Source organism: Dermochelys coriacea, chromosome 8 (assembly GCF_009764565.3).
Source record: "Dermochelys coriacea isolate rDerCor1 chromosome 8, rDerCor1.pri.v4, whole genome shotgun sequence".
NCBI classification, from domain to species: Eukaryota; Metazoa; Chordata; order Testudines; family Dermochelyidae; genus Dermochelys; species Dermochelys coriacea.
Genome location: NC_050075.1, coordinates 72,896,600 through 72,923,748, shown reverse-complemented (window position 1 = coordinate 72,923,748; position 27,149 = coordinate 72,896,600). Strand labels below are relative to the sequence as shown.

General features: G+C 40.5%; 1 long non-coding RNA gene across 1 annotated transcript; it reads left to right on the top strand.

Moving 5' to 3' along the window:
• Window positions 1-1,298: 1,298 nt before the first annotated feature.
• LOC122455454 lies at window positions 1,299-27,149 on the top strand. The gene is made up of 3 exons (XR_006273668.1): window positions 1,299-1,358; window positions 25,753-25,854; window positions 26,863-27,149. It is a non-coding gene; the product is annotated as an uncharacterized LOC122455454 (long non-coding RNA).

The following is a 27,149-nucleotide window of genomic DNA, read 5'->3' as shown; positions in this document are numbered from 1 at the left end:
AGTTGACAAGAAGGTGTGAGGATACTTACCATGGGGAAATAGATTCAATATATGTAATGACCCAGCCGCTCCCAGTCTCGATTCAAACCCAAGTTAATGGTATCTAGCTTGCATATTAATTCAAGCTCAGGAGTTTCTCGTTAATCTGTTTTTGAAGCTTTTCTGTTGCAAAATTGCCACCCTTTGTTGCAAGGATAGGTTCCTGGGTTAGTGTTTTTGTTGTGTGGCTGCTGGAGAGTTTTTGCACTTGCAGACAGCCCCCCAACCTGAAGCAAATACTCTCCACCAAACACACATCACACAACAAAAACACTAACCCAGGAACCCATCCTTGCAGCAAAGCCTGATATCTGTTCAGGGGACACCATCAGCCCTAATCACATCAGCCACACTATCAGAGGCTCGTTCACCTGCAGATCTACCAATGTGATATATGCCATCACGTGCCAGCAATGCCTCTCTGCCATGTACATTGGCCAAACCAGACTGTCTCTACACAAAAGAATAAATGGACACAAATCTGATATCAGGAATCATAACATTCAAAAACCAGTAGGAGAACACTTCAACTTCTCTGGCCACTCAGTAACAGACTTCAGGGTGGCAATTTTGTAACAGAAAAGCTTCAAAAACAGATTAACAAGAAACTGCTGAGCTTGAATTAATATGCAAACTAGATACCATTAACTTGGGTTTGAATAGTGGCTGGGTCATTACACATATTAAATCTATTTCCTTAAGTATCCTTACACCTTCTCATCAGTTTTCATCTTTATATCATTCAGTCCCTAATAATGTGTAATGTCGGGGAGGTCAGGTCACTGGCATGACACCTCACAATGGTAACCTTTCAAAGTTTCAAACCTTTCAAAACTCAAAGTGGACATTTTGAGATAATTGATCTAGTTGCACAATTAGGCTCTCTTAGGATATGTATAAGCACATAACATAGTCTACCAAAGGGGATGATCATGTCATGTTACCCCTTCAAATGCACATTTAATTTCGTTTTTGAGTCCCTTTCCGGATTGCATTGCTATTTGTGATAGACTCAGGCCACTTGGGTACAGCAGAGTAGTAGAAGGCAGATATACTAGCCACTGGATAAGCAGTTTTCTGTTCCCTGACTGACCAGAGCAGGTACTGCTCAGGCTAAGGAGAACACCTGACTCTAAATAATCTGCAAAGAGTCAGGTGAGGCTGTTAAGCTAATGTGAACACCTGACTCTAATTAAGGCCCCTCTGATACTATAAAAGGGCTCACTATAGTCAGGCCATAGAGAGCCAGAGGAGAGGAAGTGCAGCTGAAGGACTGGGTAATGAAGACACCCTCAAATCACTGGAAAGGGAGCCCTGAAGTAAGGGTGAAGAAGGCATTAAGAGAGAAAAGCAGGGGAGCTGTGGGGAAGTGGCCCAGGGAAATGTAGCAACTCTGGCAGTGAAAGGTTGGCTGCCAACACCTGCTGCCATTAGGGTCCCTGGGCCAGAACCCAGAGTAGAGGGCGGGCCATGGTTCCCCCCCCCAAACCCACCACTACAGAAACACCTCCTGGGAGGGTCAGGACAGGAGGCTAAACTGTTCTTGAATAAGCCCGTAGGGACAACAGAGACTGTGGGAGTTCTCTCGCCAACCTTCTTGCTGGCTTATGATGAAAAGGGCTCAGTAAACTGTACCATTAGAGAGAGAAGGGCTATGTGGAGAGTCACAGTGAGCCTTTGAGGCTAGCATAAACCACCTGGAAGTGTGGGACCCATAGGGACAAGGTCGGAGCTCTGCCATACATTATAAAAATGTAGTTTTGATCACATACTTTGATATTCTGACTTCATCCATAGGGACACACCCTCGCTACATGTTCAAACAAATCCATAAGTTGCCAGCCATTTTTTCTAACTGGCTCTATGCCCACCCGTGCCTATGCCTACCTTCCCCCAACCTTCCTTGGGTGTGAAAAATTCAGGAGTGAGGATCTGAAAGACTAGGGCTCCCCTCTAGTGAACCATAGTAGGACAACCACCTTAACAAGCTGCTTTCATAATGGAGTGACAAGCTTCAATTGTCAGGCAAAACTGCCCCTCTCCCTGCTCATTTCGTGCCCACTGTTAATAATACTTAGGTCTTGTATAGTGCTTTTCATCAGTAGATCTCTGTGCTTTGCAAAGGAGATCACTATCACTATCTGCATTTTACAGATGGGGAAACTGAGGCACAGAGCAGGGGAGTGACTTCTCCATGGTCACCCAGGAGACAAGTGGCAGAGTCTGGAATAGAATCCAGGTCTTCTGATGCTCAGTCCAGGGCTCTATCCACTAAGAAATACTGCCTAGACTATGATATGGTTGAAGGCAGCAGAGAGTGGGAAAGAATTGTGGGCAAAGTTATCTGAAAAGTGGAAAGCTTGTTCCTTTGCTGCAAGGGAGGGGGATTTTTGTATGAGAACTCTCCTGTGGTTCCCCAGAGCCTATTGATTTGAATAAGCTTCAGACTGGGCCCAAGGCCCACTCTGACACACCCTATCATGCCTATCAAACTGGGACTCCCACTGCTGAAACTACTTATGTTCAAGAGATGAAGCATTTAGGAAATAAGGGAGAGAGGCTAATAAGGGCTGTAGCTAGGGAATCTGGGATAGAGACTATGCAGGGGCAATTTAAATTTACATATTGATTGGTTACTTAATCTTTGTGGGGTTTTTTATTATTATTTTATTGAGGGTTTTGATTTTTTTCAGTAGTCTCCCTGGCAATACTCCAGGTGAAATCTAGATCTTATTAGTTCTTTGGCTACGTTTATACTAGTTAAGATCACAATTCAGTTCATTATCTGATTTCAGGACAACTTTCATTTCCACAATGTATAACCACCTTCTATGACAATCACTAGCTTGAATTTAGTGATTATTAATCAGAACGGTGTCTTGAACTACTATTGGAATTTTGGAAATGTTTTCATTATTCTAGGCTTCATTAGGGGAAGTCTAGGCTGGCAGCTGAACTGGTTAGCTTCCAATATGTTTTACCTTGTTAAGCTATTTTTTAGTTTTGACTGAGTATTTTTTTTTCCTGATTCAAGCTTTTAGCCACAATTCTCAAGGTCTTTGACACCTCAGTATTTTTGCTTGTTATAATTGCTGCATTTGTTATCATTTTTATAAGAGTGACAGACATTGACAATTTCTCCTGTGATGATCCTGGGGTTGTAATAATCGGGAAATTCAGACGGGCTCCAGTTCTTACATTAGGCTTAACATCTTTGAAAATACATTTGTATTCAAACAACTTGAGCGTGTTGTTCTGACTTTGCTGTGCTTTCAGTGCAAGATTTAAGAAGATTCTCTTCTGGGATTTCAACGTGATAATTCAAATGAAATAGTTTTAAAGTTGGAAATTGGTCATTTAGAGTGAAACTGAAGGTGCTTTTTATTAGATCAGTCAGTACAATTGATTACAATTCGTTATTTTTGTTAGGCTTCCAAGGTTCCACAAGTTAGTTATTCTGCACTTACATTTCTATAGGTTCCTTTTTGGTGCTTTGTGAGGAGGAATTATTCATTCCATTTTCACCATCATAATGTGCATATACCTCAAGGTTTAATATTATGCCTCTTGCTGTTTTCACTACCTATTGGTGCCATTTGTTATGTTCCTGGCATTCACATGGAGAAGTTAGATAAAAATATAACCTTCCAGAAAGAGTATTTTGTAATATAACATTATTTTTATTTGTAGAATTCAGAATGATAGCACACAGGAACCAAAAATCAGAGAGACGCAAGGAAGGCTGCTCCCTAAGAGAGAGATGCATAATTCACCCCACGTCATTCTAGGCTGTCTGTAAGCAGACTGACTGCTACTAGACCTTGCATAATGACAGGTTTCAGAGTAGCAGCAGCGTTAGTCTGCATTCGCAAAAAGAAAAGGAGTACTTGTGGCACCTTAGAGACTAACAAATTTATTAGAGCATAAGCTTTCGTGAGCTACAGCTCACTTCATCGGATGCATTTGGTGAAGTGAGCTGTAGCTCACGAAAGCTTATGCTCTAATAAATTTGTTAGTCTCTAAGGTGCCACAAGTACTCCTTTTCTTTTTGCTACTAGACCCTGATTGCATGCTTCTTCCTTGCAGGCTAAGGGGTTCTGCAGGGACCAGGAAAACTCCCTGAGCACTTAAAGTGAAAGCTTACTGTTTTCAATATACTGCCATCTTACTGAATCTGAGATTTGCTTACTGCTGTTGGCTGAAGATGTCAGGATGAGGATTTGAGTCTTGACACTGAGATAATATCTGTAATCTAATCTTTCACTTTTAAGATATTTTATGATTGTGTTAAAAACATTATAATTACACATGGACAAGATTAGAATTTTTTCCTGACTCCAATGGACAGAATTAGCATTCAAATCCTGATTCACTTCACTATTATAAATAAAATCCTATTTCTTTAAATCCTGATCCAAACCCTATTCTCTTCCAGGGTTTGGATTGGGCCCTTAGACATTGAAAAGTACTTTTTTTTTCTTTTCTTTTCTTTATTATTCTGATTTTTCTCTTAGTGCTGATATTGGGATATTAGCAACAGCACTTCATACAGTTATTAGCAGCCTAATCTTTCAAAAGGATAAAAGGGGCTATTTGAATGTGGATACAACTTAGTCCCTGGCCCTGTAATTCCTCCACTGAACCCTTGTAACAGTGTTTTGGCTCATCTTCCTGATTCTTCCATCTCTTACTTATAATCTTCATATTTCTCAAGTGGCTCATCTCCGACTTTGTTCATCTCATAATGTGCTCCACTGCGAGGGCCCGATTTCCAAGACCATGGCACCTACAGTTGGGGCCAGATTTTCAAAAGAGCTCTGCCACCATTTAGGCACATTGTTGTTTGTTTGTTTTTGGTAATGCCCACAATGTGCTAGATGCTTTCCAAACGCTTATGCACAGTCCCTGCTTTGAGAAGCTCACAATCAAACATGCTCAGCAGCCAGCCACTTAGCCCTTATTTAAGTGCCTAAATGGTATATGAGGGCACTCAATGCTTTGCAGGAGGTTGTTTGGCACTTTGCAGACTGGAACCAGTACTGAGTACAATTCTGCTCCACCTGCCTTAATTAAATAACACAACAGCCTTTGTGTGGTTGGTCAAGACAGATTTCACTCATAATAAAAGTAATGTATCAGATAAGTTGAATGAATATAATCCATTTAGGTTGTACTCAAATGCAGGGCATGAAAGTTTAGTAATTTTTGTCTTAAATAATTGCCCCTCCACGATGCTGCTGTGTTTAAATTAGGGTGGAATGTCTGCAAGTACTCTATCTTTAGATAAATGGGATATATCCCTGTGCAGATGCTAGAATAGATAATGCTCTCATTTTTACAGAAGTTTCATCACAATACCAAACAGCATTGTCCTGCAGGGATACAAAAAGCACTGGCTTTGCTTCAATCATGTAAAATAAGCATTATGTAATTATGCTGCCTTTTGTCCCAATAAAGTCTTGAAATAAGCAACGAACGCTATGCACTTTCCAGCGGTAAATAGAAATGCATCTGCTTTGATTTCTCCCAAACTTTGCATAATTGCTTTGATCTTTATCATGAATTACATTTCAGCACATATTAAGTTTCGTGGTCTATGTTGTCAGTTTAAAATTTGGGGTTTGGGCACAGATATTACAGACAAAATCAGAGGAACAGGATCAGAATATATTCTGCACTAAAGTAGCTGGTCTAAATAGCAGCAGTACTGATGTACATTGCATCTCAAAGAGAGAGAGATCACGAGTTACATCACTATGCTTTTGAAATAGGCTTTATAAATTCTATTTCAAAAGCTTGGGATAATTGGTGTTGCACTTTAATACTCAAATGGGGAAACCATCCTGTAAGCATGTTTACTGGTGTTAAATGGCTTCAATAGAAGCTGCACTACAAACCGGGGCTGTGCAACAAAACACAAATACATAAAACCTAACTCAACTTCTCTAGTAAAAAGTGATACTATATAATATGATGTACTCCGAATATAGGATTCATTTCTGGAGCATGGATATTAAGTTTAAAAAGCCCAACACACATACTTCTTTTGAAAAGTTTAGCCTGGTCATCAAGAACCTTTATATGAGGCCATTAATACTAAAAAGAAATCTACTGCCAAGATATTGCAGTAAAGGACTAAATTGAAAGTAGAACAGGAGAGTCGTCTTGCTACACTGTGCCAATTATATTACCACATTGTTTCTTCACTGCAAGACTGATAAGAATTTACAAGTGCCTAGAGCCCAAGGGACTTGACCATGTCTGGTGAAAACTAGAAATCGATAGGAGTCTATAATCGCAAGCAAACTGCATCATTTTCATTGGGGTGAAAGATGACAGGCTTCACGTTGATGCTACAGAAACTGTTACGCCAAATGTATTTCTGGAAGCTTTCTCATCATGAGCAATACATTACTATCGCACAATACAAGCACCTGTTTTCTTATTAAAGGATCTCTTAGTGAAGTAAATGACTTGCCTTTTAAAAACAAAGGACAACACATTATTAGCCTTTCCATTAAGAAATGAATATTTTGTAGGTTAAGATAAAAAGATTTATTTTCTGAATATGGTCTGTATTTATTGGCAATCCTTGTGAATGGGCAAATGTTCTACAGCTTTTGTCAGTATACCACAAATTCCTCTCAATTCTAGCTTGAAGCAAACTCCATCTCCAAAGCTGAGAGGTAATTTAGTCTCCAGGGTTATTCAGCATGGACTTTTGCTTAAGCAAAGCCTACCAATTCAATGTGACGATGAGAATCACTATCCACTAGGGGCCAAACTAAAACCACCAAACATTCGATTTCATTGCTGAAACTCTTTTATTCTCCCTCCCCAGTTGGAATTACATACATCTTTATTTTCCTTGATTTTGAGCCCATTACATGACACATTCAATTCTACACTGTCCTTGAGCTTTGTAAATTTTACACTGAAACTAAAAGGTTCAGTTGTTCTATAAAAATATGCAGTAATTATGAATACTATGACTGGCTATGTCCATAGGGCAGGCAGGATGCTAAAAGTGAGCCTATGGATAATAAACATAACAAAGATGTCAGTTTCTAGACATGGGGAAACAGTATCAGTTGAGGGATTTGAAAACACTTAGTTAGCTTGCAATATTGCAAAAACCGAATCTAGTCTACCTACTCCATTGAGGTAGGGATTGTGGGTGCACGATGACCACTCTCAGCAGAAGTTTAGTTTATTGAAGGCCTGATCCAAAGCCCACTGAAGTCAATGGAAAGACTCCAGTTTGCAATGCTTATCCTGGGGTCTTTTTGGTAAAATATACTTCTTAGGCTGAATTTTCAGAAACTTCCATTAATTACTTCCTGCAGTTTTTTCACAGTAATTTTGTGAGTGATCTGAAAGACAGGTGCTCTCAAACTGCAAGGTAGATTTATTTATTATTAGCCCCTCGAAGTTCCTGCTGAGGTCAGGCCCCGTTTTCTGAGGTATAAGAACACATTGTAAGCGATGGTACCTGAGTAAAATTTTCAAAAGTGACTTTGAGGCACCAGATTCTAAGAGGAATTTAGGAGCCTAACTGCCTTGTTCTTCTTCAAGAAGTGTCTCTGGGGTGCTCCACTTTAGATGAATCTGCATACCTGTGCCTGCGATTGGAGAATTTCAGTAGCAATGCCTGGTAGGGTCACACACGCTGTCCCCATCTTGCACCACCTCTGGTGGTTACATAGCGCTGTGTGACTTAACTCCCCTCCCCCCCATGGCTTGAGACTGAGCAATGGGCAGTGCCTCCAAGTTTTGCCTTTATCTTAAGTATTGGATTTAGTAGTTAGCTACCTTTCTCTTCCCCATTTATTTTTTTAAAAAACATTTTTTTTCCTTAGATTAAGTATCTTATACCCTTTAGCATAGTGTAGATACCCTCCCTCATGGAAGAAACATTATTCGAAGGGGCATGCCTGGATCCCCAGATTTTAAATGCTGCCTAACTTTCCAGGAGTCAGTCCCAGTCTCTGACACACTTGCAGTGTGTCCACTGTCTCAGTGAAACGCACGTTTTGCAATAGTGCTCCCACTGCCATAATCTTAAGATTTGTGCACCAGAAAAATCATTAACTAAAACTCCTCTTGGTGGAGAAGTCTCTGCCCAGTGTCTAATCTGGGATCACGGACCCCTTCTGTGCACTGCTTTCCAGCAGCAGCATCTGACAGACATTCACCACGACCCTCTCAGAGAAAAGAGTACACCGCTAAAAGAGGTGGCAAAAAAATGGGCTAGGACTTCTTCTCAAGAATTTGCTAAAAAGAGATGATCCCTGACCCAGATGCTATCAGTACCGACCGCACCACGGCAGACCACTTCTGAAGAGGTGGGATCCTCTGGTACCGTGACAAAGATCCTAAGCAGGCAGGCTCGGAAACTTACCATCTTTTTTTCAGCACTGCCGGAGCATCTCAAACATGCAGTGCAGCAGTCTGTGATGCCACCTTCTGCCTCTGTTGCACACCGTGCAATCTTCAGTACTGACAACCACTGTAATTTCATCGGCCACAGTGGCCCTACTTGGATCCATGGATGGCATACTGTCACCGCTATTCTAAGCCTCCCAGTACCCACAGGGAAAGAGTGAGACATTCTCCATCACCTTCAATACCTGGACTCTGAATCCCCGGATGAGGCACTTGGAGGACTGGAGGAGACTTCTGGTCAGGAGGTCACCCCAGCTACCAATTTTTTCCTCCTCTCCCCAGACAAAGGCATCCTGTCCCCACCACCCTTGATGCGTGATGATTTTAAATAATTCCAAGAGCTGTTTAAGTGGATTGCAGACCCATTAGAAATACCACTGGAAGAATCTGCAGTCTCTCAACACAAGTTGTTGGACATTCTGCACACGTCAGCTTCATCCAGTATTGTTCTCTCTATATCTGAGGTGCTCATGGACCTGGCCAAGACCATCAGCAGAGCCCAGCAACAATTCCACCCACTTGTAAAAGAGTGGACAAAAATATTACATGCCCTCCAAGGGAATGGAATTTTTCTTTTCACACCCCACACCAAACTCTGGTGGTAGAGGCCATGAATGAATGGGACAGACAACATAACTCCAGATCCACCCCACATGATAGGGACTGGAAGCAATTAGATCTCTTTGGGCATAAGGCCTACTCATCAGCAACCCTACAATTCAGAATCACCACTCTGTGACATGGATGGCCAAATACAACCATTCCAATTATTCAGAGATGTCTGAATGTATTGATTATCTGTCTGAGGACAAAAAAAGAGCAATTTAAAGCAGTCATCTGAGAAATCCACTGTCTAGCTTGAACAGCCTTACAAGCCTCTCTCAATTCGGCAGACACAGCAGCGCAATCCATCGTCACAGCCATAGTCATGTGGCAAGCTTCCTGGCTCTACCTCTCTGGTTTCCCCAAAGAGGTACAATCCACCACAGAGGATGTCTCATTTGAGTGAATGAAACTGGTCACAGCTAAGACTGAGTCACTTCACACCCTAAAAGACTCCAGGGCTCCTATTCCCATTATTTCTTAACCCAGGGAAAAAAAACCAGGATGGAGGACCATTCTCAAGCTAAGGATGTCCAGTAAATTTATGAAGACCAAACAGTTCAGGATGGTCATGCTAGCAACAATAATCCCAGCACTAGAATAAGGGGACTGGTTTTTGATCTCTTGGATGCCTTGATCTCCAGGATGCCTATTTTCACATTACAATATACCCTTCACACAGAAGGTTTCTCATATTTGTTCTGGGACAACCAATACACAGTAGTCCCTTTCGGACTGTCTATGGCTCCCCGGGTGTTCTCCAAAGTTCTTGCAGTGGTGGTGGCTCACCTCCGCAGAAAAGGGGTTGTAATAGCGGTGACCAGGATGACTGCTTACTCCAAGCCTCTACTTGAGAATATGCCTTAGAAGCTACCCAAAAGACAATAGCTCTCTTCACACAATGAGGTCTACAAATAAAAAAGCAAAAATCAATGCTTATACCAGTACAGAGACTAGAATTCATTGGGACTTACCTTGATGCTCAGGAGGCCACAGCCTCTCTACCACCACACAGATTCACACAGTCACTCTATTCAATCTGATCACTTCAACACAAACCAGCCCAAAGACATCAGCCAGGACCTGCCTTCAACTATTAGGCCATATGTCAGCAATGACATTTGTGGTGAAGTATACCAGGCTACACGTGCATTGCCTTCAAGGCTGGCTAAAGACAGTTTTACAATCTGCACAGACATGGTGTGACGTTGCACTCTACATGTTTTATGAAAATATGTCTGTGTGAATATAATGGAATATGCTTTATGCGAAAGGTCTCTTGTAAGGTATCATTACAAAGTTTATAATCTACTGAGTGTGTTCATCCTATTTGTATGAATGTATCATTCTTGTATCTGAAGCTAGAAATATGAAGTATTACTCTGATGTCCTATTGTAATTATGCAAAGTGTGGGCCATTAATGGTGGTTTAGAATCTTGATGGCTCCCGTTGACCAGAACAATTGGTTGTAAATGGCTCTGTTTACTTATAAGCCTTCCTGTGTTTCTGTGAGTCAGGCCAGAAAGAATGGAGGCTTGGGTCTCACAGGACATGTGACCCAGTCACCTGGTACTGGAATCCATCTTAAACCTGGTGCTTTTCCATTTAGAAGGAGGGGTGGGGATCCAGAGAGACGCAAGATTCCCGCCTTGTGCCAAAGCTATAAAAGAGGGGTGGAACAGAACAAAGGGGGTTGCCAGTCATGAGAGATGCCCTAGTTGCCACTTGAGCTGGGACTGAGGAGGAATCTTAGTCTGTGAAAGAAGCTTATTGGAACATCTCTGAGGGTGAGGTTTACCTGTATTCAGTTTCTTAAATGTATTAGGCTTAGACTTGCTTGTTTTGTTTTGTTTTTGCTTGGTAACTTACTTTGTTCTGTCTGTCGTTACTTAAAACCACTTAAATCCTACTTTTTATACTTAATAAAATCACTTTTGTTTATTAATTAAACCAGAGTAAGTGATTAATACCTGGGGGAGCAAAGAGCTGTGCATATCTCTCTGTCAATGTTATAGAGGGAGGACAATTTTTGAGTTTACCTTGTATAAGCTTTATACAGAGTAAAATGGATTTATTTGGGGTTTGGATCCCATGGGGAGCTGGGAGCTGGAGATGGGAATACCTGCTGAGTGGTTTTTGGTTAAAGCTTTGGGGGCATGGTTCAGACCCTAGGTCTTTGTTGCAGCAGGCTTGCATGTCTGACTCAACAAGACAGGGTTCTGGAGTCCCAAGCTGGGCATGGAAAATGGGCTCAGAGGTAGTTTCAGCAGGTCAGGTGACAGTCCCAAGGAGATCTCTGTGATCAAACCCATCACACACAATATAAACAAGTGCCTTATGATGACAATCCAAATTAAAAAAAACCTCTAAACCATGGACTCGACCACACGATGTTTGTGGAGCAGTTCTCTTCACACAGACCTCGTCCATCAATGATACTTACAATGGATGTTTCTTTAATAGGTTGGGGAGCATACTTGCACAACCACACAAGGCAGGTTGTCCCCCTCAGAATCTAAAACTACTGGAACTATGAGCAGTAAGCAAGGCACGCTCACATTTCCTGCCCATGATCAGGAACAAAACCATAAAAGTGTTGATGGACAACAATGCTTGTGTGTTTTATATGAAACCAACAAGAAGGGGTACAATCGCACTCCCTATGCACAGAAGCAATGAGATTGTGGAACTGGTGCATCTATCACAACATCTCTGCCTCCTACCAAACAGGATGCCAAAACACCACTGTGGACGCATTGAGCAGAAAAGTCTCTCAGGACCATAAATGGAAAATAAACACCAAGTTATTACAGAGGACATTTGAATGCTGGGGTTCTCCAACTATAGACTTCTTTGCTACAACCCAGAATGCCAAGTGCCTACACTTTTGCTGAAGAGCAGGCTTGAGACCCCAATCTCTGGATGATACTTTCTCATCAAATGGGATGCACCTATACTGTAGACGTTTTTCCCCCAAGCCCTTTCCTATCCATGGTCATACAAAAGATAAGGACTGAAAAATCCAGAGTCATTTGATATGTGGCAATCATGGTTTTCCATCAATGTTGACGAGTTCTCAGTCTTCAGTCACATTACCACTAAATAATTCCTCAAAGGTGTTTGTAACCTTTAAGGTTCCATGGGGGCTTGTATTTTGTGATTAATCTAATGCTTCGATGCCTTACTGTACCCCATTTGAACTCTTGGTGATGTGTTCTCTTCTCCACCTCTCAATGAAGGTGGCTTCTTTGTCACCATCACATCTATGTGATGAGTCGGAGAACTTGGGGCTGTCATGGCACACCCCCATAAGAAATATACTTCAAAAACAAGCTAACTCTAAGGCCACATACAAAATTTTACCTAAAATAGTTTCCTCATTCTGTCTCCCATCGTTCTTCACAAAATCTCATGGGAAGAAACAAGAAATGATGTTCCACACCCTGGATGTCAGAAGGGCACTAGCATTTTACACTGAAAGGACTAAATTCTTCAGAAAGTCATCAAAGTTAGATCTTTCTATCATAGAAAGAAATAAAGGAGCCGCCATATCCAAGCAAAGGCTGTTGAAATGGATCTCCTGGATGCATCTACCTTTGCACTACCACCAACTATAATCCCCACTTGGGCCCCTGCACATGCCACCAGATCATTTTCTATATCAATAGCTTACCTCAAGAATGTACCCATCATGGACATCTGTAAAGCAGCAACCTGTGTGTCAGTGCATATATTTAGAGCACCAAAAAATAGAGCGGGACTTTGACATCAGATGCTGTGCTTAGAATTACTGTCTTATCCATCACAAATGCAACTCTGAAACCCCTTCCTTCCAATGAAGGGCACTGGAGCACCTATAGGAACACTCCTTGAAGATAAGTTACTCACCCTGTGCAGTAACAGAGGCTCTTTGAGATGGTTGTCCCTCTGAGTGCTCCACTACCCACCCTCGTTCCCTCTACTTCAGAGTTTCCTGCTAGAGACTCTGATGGAAAAGGAACTGGGAGGCTGGTCACTCAGCTCTAGGTAACCATTGGAGGTGGCATGAGATGGGGATAATGCATGTGCAGCCCAACCAGGCACTGCTACTGAAATTCTCCAGTTGCAGGGGCAGGGATGCATATTCACCTAAAGTGGGGCATGTATGGGGACAAACTCAAAGTTACTGCACAGAGTTGCTGAACAGTGTGAGTAACTTTCTCTTATGTGCTGAAGTCCAACATTAAGGCTCCACTGACCATTCACATCACTGCTCAGCTGCCACCTAACCCTACGGGTGCCTCAATTCCCTATGCACCTACATTGTGCATACCCAACAGTGAAAAAGCTGCCTATGTTCTGATGCCACCTCTCAGCTAATGAGCTGTTTGGTACTCTAGGGATTCATAAACTTGGCATTCTTTACCTATCTCGCCTGAGGGGCCTGATCCAGTAGGCATGCTCTGAACATGCCTACCCTGCTCAAAATGCAACTGGGCCAAGCAGGTTGGGAACCTTTTGTTGAGGAGATGGGTGGGTGTCCCAAGCTCCCCAATAGCCCAGTGGTTAGAGCACTCACCTGGGATGTGGGACACCCAGATTTGAAGCAGAGGCTTAGAGTATTCTGGGTGGGGGAGTCTCTCAATCTCTCCTGTTTGGAGGATCAGGTTCAAGTCCCTGCTTCCACATCCCAGGCAAGTGTCCTAACCCCTGGATTATTGACTATAATGAAGTCTGTCTGTTCTGTCTCGGTCTCTCTGCATCTTAGCCAGACAGACCAAATTCCAGAAGAGGATTCACAGTTGAGAATCTGGAGTGCAGGGAAGCACCTCCCTTCATCCCAAAATGAGGTGCCTAATTACCTCAGAGGACTCAGTCCTCTCCTCAGTATTTCCTCTTGGCTACCTTAGACAGCTCCCTGCTGACCTTGTTGGCTTCTCTGAACCCCTCTTTTAGGGATTCAATGCACGAGGAGCCTGTGTGCCTAATACAGGGCTATGAATTCCACTGGTGCTAAGTCACTTAGGTGCTATTGAAAATCTTATACCTGTCCTGAAGATTTTACAGCTTAAATAAACAAGATGGACAAAGTGTAGAAAAATGTTATGGATGAAGAACTGAAGTACAGAGAGAGGAAGTGACTAGCTCAAAACCCATTAGTGGCTGTCCTAATACTTGCAAATAGCAAATGATCACAAAATAATGGTGAACCGAACTTTGGTGTTTCATGAAACTATTCACCAATTACTTTTTGTATTAGACTGCACATAGGACTGTTCAAATATCTATCTAGAAGTAATTAATATCTAACAGGAAGACTGTGCCAGGCCTAGGAATTGAACTGATGAGAGTCATAGTCTAGGGCATTAGCCACAAGACGATCCAATCTCTCTGATAATTGGAATTGTTGTTTTTGTATGCAAATTGCATCTTTTGGAGGCTACCATTGAACTAAAATCAGGGGTACTCTATTAATGACTGGTTGATTGCTTTTGTTTGATGTTCTAATTCTACCACACAACAATGGGATTTTATAGCAACAGCAAAGAGTTGGAAGTCAATGCTGTGAGTCTGTTCTGACCCAGAGGGTCAGGATGGGGATGGGGCTGGGGCCGGGGCCGGGGCCGGGGGGGGGGTAAGGAGTACATTGAGCACCCTCTAGACTGCTGCTGCTACTGAGCTTAAGTATCGTTCTGGTAACTTCTGCAGCCAATCAGGTGGCTCAGTCAATCAGACTGCACATAAGTAGGACATGGATCTGAATTGCTCCTGGTTTTGGTCTTGCAAGACAAAACCCATGCTGACTAGATTTTTTGCAAGACCAAAACCACCCTTTCAGTTCATACTTTGTTTTAATTGAAAAAGAAGTTAGCTAAAACCAGAACCCAAAGTTCCTGAAATTGAAAGATTTGTAGAAAATGAGATCTGAATCTGAAATGTCCAAATCTGCTTTTGGACTGGCAAAACCAAAACATAACCAACGCGAGGGGGGACAGTCTTCACAGGAAAGATGGACTCAAGCCACAAAATATGTTCCCCTTTTTTTCTGAAGATACACAACATTTTTACTGGGGATAAAATATGTTATGTGCCTGAGATCTAGTTAGATATTTTGAATTATAACTATTAAACTTGGTTGAATAACACAACAAGTGATTTGTGAATATTTTCATGAACAATGGTACTGAGTGTGGTTCACCATTATTTTGGGGATAATATGATTTGCCAGTAGCAAGAAGACAGTTGCCAGCAATTTGTTAAAATGCTAATGACTCCTAAAGATTTTACAAATTTTAACATAAGTAAATTTAATGTGAATTTTTGGATGAATAAATTGCATTACTTGGTGTTTTTAGATTAAATTTTCTAAGTAGGAGAATAATAATCAGAGACCAGGAACAATACCATGTGACCAATCACAAGCACAAAAGTAACAGTTGAAGTCAACTCAATCTAAATGTGTTTGCATGAGTTATTTGGATACTAACAAATATATTTGCAGGAACTGAGATCAGCCTACAAATGGGGAGAGCGGGGAGTGCTAAATTTGCAATAAGTAGTTTGATCAGCTCTAACTACTGTGTGTACTGGTGCTAAGTAGCAGAACATACTTTGCCTCAGTCTTTAATAAGGCTAAAGAGGATCTTGGGGATAATGGTAGCATGACAAATGGAAATGAGGATATGGAGGCAGATATTACCATATATGAGGTAGAAGCGAAACTGAAACAGCTTAATGGGACTAAATTGGGGGGGCCCAGATAATCTTCATCCAAGAATATTAAAGGAATTGGCACCTGAAATTGCAAGCCCATTAGCAAGAATTTTTAATGAATCTGTAAACTCAGGAGTAGTACCGAATGATTGGAGAATTGCTAATATAGTTCCTATTTTTAAGAAAGGAAAAAAAAGTGATCCGGGTAACTACAGGCCAGTTAGTTTGACATCTGTAGTATGCAAGGTCCTGGAAAAAATTTTGAAGGAGAAATTAGTTAAGGACATTGAAGTAAATGGGACAAAATACAACATGGTTTTACAAAAGGTAGATTGTGCCAAACCAACCTAATCTCCTTTTTTGAAAAAGTAACAGAACTTTTAGATAAAGGAAACGCAGTGGATCTAATTTACCTAGATTTCAGTAAGGCATTTGATACCGTGCCACATGGGGAATTATTAGTTAAATTGGAGAAGATGGGGATCAATATGAACATCAAAAGGTGGATAAGGAATTGGTTAAAGGGGAGACTGCAACGGGTCCTACTGAAAGGCGAACTGTCAGGTTGGAGGGAGGTTACCAGTGGAGTTCCTCAGGGATCGGTTTTGGGACCAATCTTATTTAATCTTTTTATTACTGACCTTGGCACAAAAAGTGGGAGTGTGCTAATAAAGTTTGCAGATGATACAACGCTGGGAGATATTGCCAATTCAGAGAAGGATCGGGATATTATACAGGAGGATCTGGATGACCTTTCTAAACTGGAGTAATAGTAATAGGATGAAATTTAATAGTGAGAAGTGTAAGGTTATGCATTTAGGGATTAATAACAAGAATTTTAGTTATAAGTTGGGGACGCATCAATTAGAAGTAACGGAAGAGGAGAAGGACCTTGGAGTACTGGTTGATCATAGGATGACTATGAGCTGCCAATGTGATATGGCTGTGAAAAAAGCTAATGTGGTTTTGGGATGCATCAGGAGAGGCATTTCCAATAGGGATAAGGAAGTTTTAGTACCATTATACAAGGCACTGGTGAGACCTCACCCAGAATACCGTGTGCAGTTCTGGTCTCCCATGTTTAAAAAGGATGAATTCAAACTGGAGCAGGTACAGAGAAGGGCTACTAGGATGATCCGAGGAATGGAAAACTTGTCTTATGAAACAAAAAGAAAAGCAGTACTTGTGGCACCTTAGAGACTAACAAATTTATTAGAGCATAAGCTTTCGTGAGCTACAGCTCACTTCATCGGATACATCCGACGAAGTGAGCTGTAGCTCACGAAAGCTTATGCTCTAATAAATTTGTTAGTCTCTAAGGTGCCACAAGTACTGCTTTTCTTTTTGCGAATACAGACTAACACGGCTGCTACTCTGAAACTTGTCTTATGAAAGGAGACTTAAGGAGCTTGGCTTGTTTAGCCTAACTAAAAGAAGGTTGAGGGGAGATATGATTGCTCTCTATAAATATATCAGAGGGATAAATACAGGAGAAGGAGAGGAATTATTTCAACTCAGCACCAATGTGGACACAAGAACAAATGGATATAAACTGGCCACCAGGAAGTTTAGACTTGAAATTAGATGAAGGTTTTTAACCATCAGAGGAGTGAAGTTTTGGAATAGCCTTCCAAGGAAAGCAGTGGGGGCAAAAGATCTATCTGGTTTTAAGATTCTGCTCGATAAGTTTATGGAGGAGATGGTATGATGGGATAATGGGATTTTGGTAAGTAATTGATCTTTAAATATTCAGGGTAAATAGGACTAATCCCCTGAGATGGGATATTAGATGGATGGGATCTGAGTTACCCAGGAAAGAATTTTCTGTAGTATCTGGCTGGTGAATCTTGCCCATATGCTCAGGGTTTAGCTGATTGCCATATTTGGGGTCGGGAAGGAATTTTCCTCCAGGGCAGATTGGAGAGGCCCTGGAGGCTTTTCGCCTTCCTCTGTAGCATGGGGCATGGGTGACTTGAGGGAGGCTTCTCTGCTCCTTGAAGTCTTTAAACCATGATTTAAGGACTTCAATAGCTCAGACATAGGTGAGGTTTTTTGTAGGAGTGAGCGGGTGAGATTCTGTGGCCTGCGCTGTGCAGAAGGTCGGACTAGATGATCAGAATGGTTCCTTCTGACCTTAGTATCTATGAATCCAGGAAAAACGGATTCTTTCCTTTGTCACAGCTAACTGAATGGATCTAATTCAAAGGACTCTTGCACACTTAAATCTTGCATGTTTTACTAACCTATACTAATCTCCCACAGATAATGGATGAGCAAGATTTGCCAGATTTGACCCCATTGGGGAAAAGTTCAAATTTCTACCTTTTCTGCTGGTGAATGGAAAAATACTTTTGCTTTACAAGTTCTGATTTCATGTCAAAATCCCTAAAAGCATAGAGTTTTAAACCCTCAATCTTATTCAAAGAGGTCTTTCAACTTCAGTCTGAATCTACATCAGTGGTGACTCTGAATCCTCCGAAGGTCATTATGGAATGGCTACATCATCAGGGAAAATTAGTAGTTAAGTTTAGTTGGAACAAATGGGAGAAATGCTGCAAGTTAAATGGATTTCATGACGTTACTTTTACTCTGGGTGGTAGTTCCAAATAATGGAATTATGCTGGTATAATTATCCAGATATTATGAACCTGTATCTAGGGGTTTTCCATAACAAGATTTCTTAGAAAATCATTGATATAATTTGTATTCACAACAGGTATTGGTCACAGACAAATCCACCCATTCAGCAATTTGGTAAATCTCCTATTACCCATCATAGAAGAATTGGGATTAATATATTTAGCTTGTAAAACAATGCAGTCCGTCTCTGAATTGCAATCAGAATTTATACATTAACTATCATATATGCTAAATAGGTTGTAAATCAATTCCTTAGGTTATTAAAATTCTAGTCTATCACCTACACTTTGAAGGCTATCGGTAGTCTGATGTTGGTAGTGCAATCAGCTGCCAACTGGATTTGCTGGAGGAAGTTGAGAAGTGAATTCTCTAGCAGAGAGATTCCACTTTGGGGTGGAGAAGAAGCTTTAACTTGCAAACAGCTTCCAGAAATCCAGTAGAGGTATTTGGAAAAACCCCTTAATTGATGATCTATAAAAGTCTAAATGACTATTCCAGCACAAGTTGGAGTCGTAGCTTAGCTAGAATGTCGATGATTATAAATCTATATTCTTCAAGTGTGCACAGGACTAATAGGTAATTATGCTGCATGTTTGATGCATTCTGTTCTGGAAACCCTGTGCTAACTCCACACTAAAAATAACCTATTAGTTACAAGGGGAAAAACACTAGCAGCCTTCAAATATAAATAAATAAAATCCAGCATTTTAAACTCCTAAATGTATGTGACATATATTTATAGGTTAATAGTACCTTTGAGGACATAAAACTGTCAGTGATTAACAGTATATTTATTTTTTACAAGAGCTGTTATAAAATTCACACATTTCTTATCTCCTAAATTATAATTAATCTGCTTGTGTGTATTGCCCATCCCAAGATTTCTGCTGTGCAAAACTGGCATTTCTCATTAAAATGAATCCTGGAGGCATTTTGTTTATTGTTTAGACTGTGAGAATTGCTAACTTTTTTTTTCACTCTGTTTTCTAAATGTTAAATGTAAAAGAGTAACACATTATTATGCATTCTATATCACAAAAAAAGTAAAATTGCTGAATGGCACTTGTAGAAGATGTATCCTCTTTTAAATCTTTGTTATAAAGATATGTCCTAAACGGAGAGAGAGTAAAATCTAGAAGTCAACTGATCCTCTTTTTATGTGCAATTCAGTTGTGCCTTTCTACAGTGTTTTAAGGGGTTATTTCAACAGCATTCTAGGTGTTTGTTTATTGAAATGCTGCCTGTGATAAAAGAACATTTATATGTCTTTTATGCATCTCTTCCCTCATGTCACAGATAATTATTTATTAATATAAACCCTGCCAAGAGGATTGGCTGTATCAGGAGTAGAGCAGTGAAATAATAACCTAATAAAATTCTACCAAGGCTGCTCTTGTCGCATCGCAAGTTGAGAAAACCAGTAGTTGTATTTTTATCACACTAATTCCTAAATTCAAGAACAGGTTTTTTGTTTAACTGTGCTAAGAACATAAAAACAGGCTTTAGCTATTCCATTAGGATAGTCTCTTTCTGTTAATTGATCAAAGAGTTGGTAATGTCAGCACTGCTCTACATATATGCCTATAGCAGTTCTTCAGTATTTACACAATGATGAGGATTATGGTTAGTGAGGCTGCTTGTAGTTGTTTAAAATCAGCTGTCACATGAGTGAAATGAACAGTGTAATGTACATTGGGAAGATTTGCTCTCCTCCCCACAACTACATCAGTGTTATGTAGGGGCCTCTTACATGACTCTTGATCTAAATATTTTCCTCCTTGTGTTCAGACTGGTGATGCTACTATTACCACGTACACAGTATGTAGCCTATACATAAACACATTAAGCAACATCTTGGCTTAATAAATACTGGGATTCACAAGGCTGACTGAAAGGTTCATGCTTGCATTTGGCCATTTGTTTACATTTCTAGCCAGATATTCATCAGAGGGCTGGCCAATATGACGGTTAAAAAAGTTTATCTGGAGCATTCCAAAAGAAATGGAAAGCTTTGAAATTTAGGAAGCATTTTGTATAAATACAAATTTTGTGATTTCTAAACTTGCAACTATTTTATTAGTGAGGAATTTGAATGATTATTTTTTTCTCAAGTGGCAACTTGGGCCCTGATCCTGAACCTATAGAACCTTTCCATTGACTTCACAATGTGGTTGTGGTTAGGCCTTTTGGGAATATCAATAAACTCTTAAAAAATATAAACTTTGGATGAAAAGAAAACCGAGATACATGAATCTGGAGAGCTAATGTGCACTAAATCAGTCAAAGGTAAGAAAAATTAAGTTAAAGCTAACTCATAAAATGTGCTGAACCCTCTGTCTCTGGCCCAGCAAAACTTCAGTGACTTCAGTAGGACTACTGGTGTTTAAGCATGTGCTTAAATACTCTGCTGGATCAGAACCACAGCAACTTTCAGAATCAAGCCCATATTTATCTCCTTTTAGGAAAAATTGTTTCTACAACTTCAATATCAAAGTTCATGGTGATCCTTACTGTGCTTTCAGCTTCTGATATCAGTATCTTTATGCTTTCCATTTACTACATTTCCATTTTAATAATCCCTCAATATTTCACAGAAGTAACAACCCTGCAAGTATCAGAAAGACAACTTTCCTGATGTTTCTCCTCTAGTGTTCAAATGTTATATTTACTCTGGCAAAACCTGAAGGGAGTTGTCTGCAAAATTATAGACTTTAACCACCACAGAAAATAAATGCCACGTTCCGTGAGCAGGAACCAACAGGGTTTTTTTTCTTTTCATTTATTTGACCAAAGAGTCTAGCCGAGGAAAACTTAGTCTGCTCGAAAAGTGATCAGCTTGTCTCAGCTCTGGCTTCAAAGAAAAGATTGTCTTTTGGAAAGAGAAATAATCATCTTTTTCTGATCAGAAGATTATTTAGTTTGGAGTGGACTGTTATCTCAGAATAAATGAGAAACAGCTAAAGTAGCTAAATGAAAACTCGGAGACAATTTTTTGCTTTGTACCAAAAGTGGTGGGAATATTATACAAATGGGTGTATTTTCATTGACTCAATTTGATGGCACTTTCCTTCAAAGCTATGAAGCAGCACAGATTCCCTGCTTATTTGATAGCCATCAAAGTCCCCAAAAGGAAATATATTTTCAAATGCCTTTGAGTGTTAATGGTGTCCTTCATGTATGTGGGACCACAAACAATACAGTGGATAAAACAAAAATGTCCTATTCCTGTTGTGTAATGAGTTCCTACTGCAAATAGTTGGCAGTTTATTTAAATCCTTCCCAGTTTGGGAGTGAATGAATGTGAATAATTGACAAAGTTGTTTAAATAGAATAACTGAAGATGGTGACTGTCTTAAAGTGTATCAAGATTCCTTTGCAATGGGATTCTAAAATGCGTAGCCTGCTTGGTTTCAAATCAAAGTGAACATCCTCATCAATCATTCAGCAGGGAGTACACTGTAATCCTCAAACTTCTTAGTGATTAAAAATTGGTTGGATCACTTTGAGCATCAACTTTATCATGTGATATCATCTTAAAGTAACTAGCAAGCCATTGGCCTCTCCAAACCACCCTACCTGAACTAGAGGAGGCCATGCCCTGATTCTCATGGGTGACTTTAATTTTCCTGATATCTGCTGGGAGAGCAATACAGCGGTGCATAGACAATCCAGGAAGTTTTTGGAAAGCGTAGGGGACAATTTCCTGGTGCAAGTGCTAGGGGAGCCAACTAGGGGGAGCGCTTTTCTTGACCTGCTGCTCACAAACCGGGTAGAATTAGTGGGGGAAGCAAAAGTGGATGGGAATCTGGGAGGCAGTGACCATGAGTTGGTTGAGTTCAGGATCCTGACGCAGGGAAGAAAGGTAAGCAGCAGGATACGGACCCTGGACTTCAGGAAAGCAGACTTTGACTCCCTCAGGGAACAGATGGCCAGGATCCCCTGGGGGACTAACATGAAAGGGAAGGGAGTCCAGGAGAGCTGGCTGTATTTCAAGGAATCCCTGTTGAGGTTACAGGGACAAACCATCCCGATGAGTCGAAAGAATAGTAAATATGGCAGGCGACCAGCTTGGCTTAATGGTGAAATCCTAGCGGATCTTAAACATAAAAAAGAAGCTTACAAGAAGTGGAAGGTTGGACATATGACCAGGGAAGAGTATAAAAATATTGCTCGGCAATGTAGGAAAGATATCAGGAGGGCCAAATCGCACCTGGAGCTGCAGCTAGCAAGAGATGTCAAGAGTAACAAGAAGGGTTTCTTCAGGTATGTTGGCAACAAGAAGAAAGCCAAGGAAAGTGTGGGCCCCTTACTGAATGAGGGAGGCAAGCTAGTGACAGAGGATGTGGAAAAAGCTAATGTACTCAATGCTTTTTTTGCCTCTGTTTTCACTAACAAGGTCAGCTCCCAGACTGCTGTGCTGGGCAACACAAAACGGGGAAGAGATGGCCAGCCCTCTGTAGAGATAGAGGTGGTTAGGGACTATTTAGAAAAGCTGGACGTGCACAAGTCCATGGGGCCGGACGAATTGCATCCGAGAGTGCTGAAGGAATTGGCGGCTGTGATTGCAGAGCCCTTGGCCATTATCTTTGAAAACTCGTGGCGAACGGGGGAAGTCCCGGATGACTGGAAAAAAGGCTAATGTAGTGCCCATCTTTAAAAAAAGGGAAGAAGGAGGATCCTGGGAACTACAGGCCGGTCAGCCTCACCTCAGTCCCTGGAAAAATCAGGGAGCAGGTCCTCAAAGAATCAATCCTGAAGCACTTAGAGGAGAGGAAAGTGATCAGGAACAGTCAGCATGGATTCACCAAGGGAAGGTCATGCCTGACTAATCTAATCGCCTTTTATGATGAGATTACTGGTTCTGTGGATGAAGGGAAAGCAGTGGATGTATTGTTTCTTGACTTTAGCAAAGCTTTTGACACGGTCTCCCACAGCATTCTTGTCAGCAAGTTAAGGAAGTATGGGCTGGATGAATGCACTATAAGGTGGGTAGAAAGCTGGCTAGATTGTCGGGCTCAACGGGTAGTGATCAATGGCTCCATGTCTAGTTGGCAGCCGGTGTCAAGTGGAGTGCCCCAGGGGTCGGTCCTGGGGCCCGTTTTGTTCAATATCTTCATAAATGACCTGGAGGATGGTGTGGATTGCACTCTCAGCAAATTTGCGGATGATACTAAACTGGGAGGAGTGGTAGATACGCTGGAGGGGAGAGATAGGATACAGAAGGACCTAGACAAATTGGAGGATTGGGCCAAAAGAAATCTAATGAGGTTCAATAAGGATAAATGCAGGGTCCTGCACTTAGAATGGAAGAATCCAATGCACCGCTACAGACTAGGGACCGAATGGCTCGGCAGCAGTTCTGCGGAAAAGGACCTAGGGGTGACAGTGGACGAGAAGCTGGATATGAGTCAGCAGTGTGCCCTTGTTGCCAAGAAGGCCAATGGCATTTTGGGATGTATAAGTAGGGGCATAGCGAGCAGATCGAGGGACGTGATCGTTCCCCTCTATTCGACACTGGTGAGGCCTCATCTGGAGTACTGTGTCCAGTTTTGGGCCCCACACTACAGGAAGGATGTGGATAAATTGGAAAGAGTACAACGAAGGGCAACGAAAATGATTAGGGGTCTAGAGCACATGACTTATGAGGAGAGGCTGAGGGAGCTGGGATTGTTTAGTCTGCAGAAGAGAAGAATGAGGGGGGATTTGATAGCTGCTTTCAACTACCTGAAAGGGGGTTTCAAAGAGGATGGCTCTAGACTGTTCTCAATGGTAGCAGATGACAGAACGAGGAGTAATGGTCTCAAGTTGCAATGGGGGAGGTTTAGATTGGATATTAGGAAAAACTTTTTCACTAAGAGGGTGGTGAAACACTGGAATGCGTTACCTAGGGAGGTGGTAGAATCTCCTTCCTTAGAGGTTTTTAAGGTCAGGCTTGACAAAGCCCTGGCTGGGATGATTTAACTGGGACTTGGTCCTGCTTTGAGCAGGGGGTTGGACTAGATGACCTTCTGGGGTCCCTTCCAACCCTGATATTCTATGATTCTATGATTCTATGCCATTTACTTGATAAAGTGTCCCCTGTACCATACCTTAAACCACATGCACATTAGTTCGTAAAGCAAAATTTAATGAATTCCTTTTTAAATGACCAGTGGAAAATCAAATCCTTCAGTTCAGTTTCCAAAAAAGAGGAAAATATCCTTGAACTATTTAATTTAAAAAGCACCCAAAAAAATTGGTCACATCCCAAACAGTTACTCAAATATAGAAGTCTGGAACCATTTTAGTAGATTAAACTCTAATCCTTCTTCCCTAAAGTGGAAATGCTATTTGATTAAACTAATTAAGATTTGATTAATTTGATTGATTTCTGACACAGTATTAGTTTAGAGTGTAGTTTCCTAAAGGTTGAAGAAGGTGACAACATAGAAACAATTCTATTTTATTCTCATTATTAAAAATAGAAACAAGGAGAGAAGTTCTAAATTTAGTACCAAAACTGTCTGTTAAATTGAATTTGCCTTCAAAAACAAGATTAAATGTTTAGTAAGTAGGCTATTTTTGTAATGAATGAGCTGAAATTCAATATCCTTCAATAAGCTTTTGCCCTGCATGAATAGAGCCTGATCACAACTGCCTGTTTTTAGTTAAGACCTGTTTTTTTAGCAACTTCTGCTTGAGAATAAAACTAATAGCAGCAATGAGATACCACTACACCCCAAAACACAGGTTTAACTACATAGAATGTTCTCTGAATCCAGGAACCATCTGTATTCTTCTTAAATTATAGAATACACAAGTAAGTTAATCCCTCAGTGTTTTGACATCACATTAGAGAAATATTCAGCTTTGGGAACTTTTACTAACCAATAAGAATATGAATGTAGTTACTTCACTTTAATATTACACAATCTGGCTTATGGGAAGTAAGTCATTCCTACCGTATCATAATTCTCTTGTTCTTGCCAGCCACACTTCTATAGGTAGGTATTTGATTTTTTTTTTACCATATTGATAAAATACATTTGTTAGGTGAGCTTGCAAGGATTTTAAAGAGGTAATCTATCTTTGATTAATTTCTTTAAACATTCATTCGTTCACTGCTGAAGTGGGCTGGATACATACAATTTTATTTGGATCTGAAAGACTCTGATCCCATTACAAATTTCCTGAACTATTTGTTCCGTGGTGTTTATTTTAAATAATTTTATCTGACGTCTCCATTACCAAGAATTGAGGTCCAGGTGCTGGAGATCTGAGTTCTTGAATTCTGCTTATGTCATAAATAAAAATAAATTTGATAGTTTCATCCTAGTCTCCATTTATCGTAGAAATATGATATCCACATATCAGAGAAATGCCATGCAGTTAGGCATGACTGGCAGTCCTCTGCTCAAGAAAGACCCAAGACTGAAGTATCAGGGATGTTGCAGGTTAGACTCAAGATGCACTGGTAAAAACAGTGGGACAGTTTACATAATCTACACTAATGTGAACTATGAGTCCTGCTTCTGTTGCATTCACTGGAAAAAACTCCTATTGGCTTTCATAGCGCATGGCCAGGCATAGTGCCTGATCCTGCTAGTTCCATTAGCACTGAAAACACTGACAAATTTAAAAAAATAACAAAATGGAAAGGATCCTGCCTTATTGGCTGGCACATACACACAAAAAAGATGTGCTGGTAGTTCATAAAGGAATGAGAGATCACTTAAAGTGAAGAGGTTGGCTTCATCGAGGGTTGGCTAAACTGGGTCCTATGTGAGCACTACGGATGAACCAGTGATTTTCCTGATTTTCTTATTCATATGACATGAACTCAAAATGCTTTTTTTGTTTGATTCAGGTTGTCATGTATTTGAAGTGTTTTACAGACTTATTAAAATTTCAACTTATTTCCAGAAAAGACAAACTTCATCACTGGCAAGGAGTGTCTAATTTTGTGTTTAAAATTTCACTACATGTAATTCTGCATTGAACTTCTATACAGCTTACAAAAGTAAGATATTCTATCTACCACATTTATGTTTCAACTCCCCAAATTAAGGCAATCTATACAGAAATGTTCATTTATTAGCAACTGGTGTTTGACAGTTTATTTCATGTAAGCCTCCAGCTTTCCTTGGCAAGCTTATTTGCATAATGTGTTATTATGTCTAAATGGAAAACTAAATGCCTCCATGTTGTCTTTAAATGACAAGTGCTTGTCAGCTTCATGCAATATTCAGAAGTAATAGATCCAAATCACAACAGCACTCACTGAGATGTTTAAAAAAACTTCTTGTGTATCCTTCCTTGACAAATTTACACTTTGATACAGAATTGTCAATTAGAGTTTCCATGTGTTAAACAGTTCAGTTCAACTGTGAAGGAATTTACTGTAGCTTTATTCAGCAGTGCTTTGAGTAATTACAATTCACACTGCTATTTCTTTCTTTGAGACAGTGCAGCTCAGGGAATAATCTTCAGATGACCTTGTCAAGATATATCCAAGAACTGTGGCTTTAATTATTTTTGAAAACATGAATGCTCCATGACAATGGTTATGAGATCCCTGGAATATCTCTTATGAAGTTCACATTTTAAATAGTCCTTGGGTATGAAATTTTAAAACTTACACATCTATGTATTGAACTGTGATTTCTTAAAATAGAAAACTGGCATTTTGTATATTGTTTCAGGTTACCAAAGGCTTCATAAATAAAAGGACTAAGAATCAATACCAATG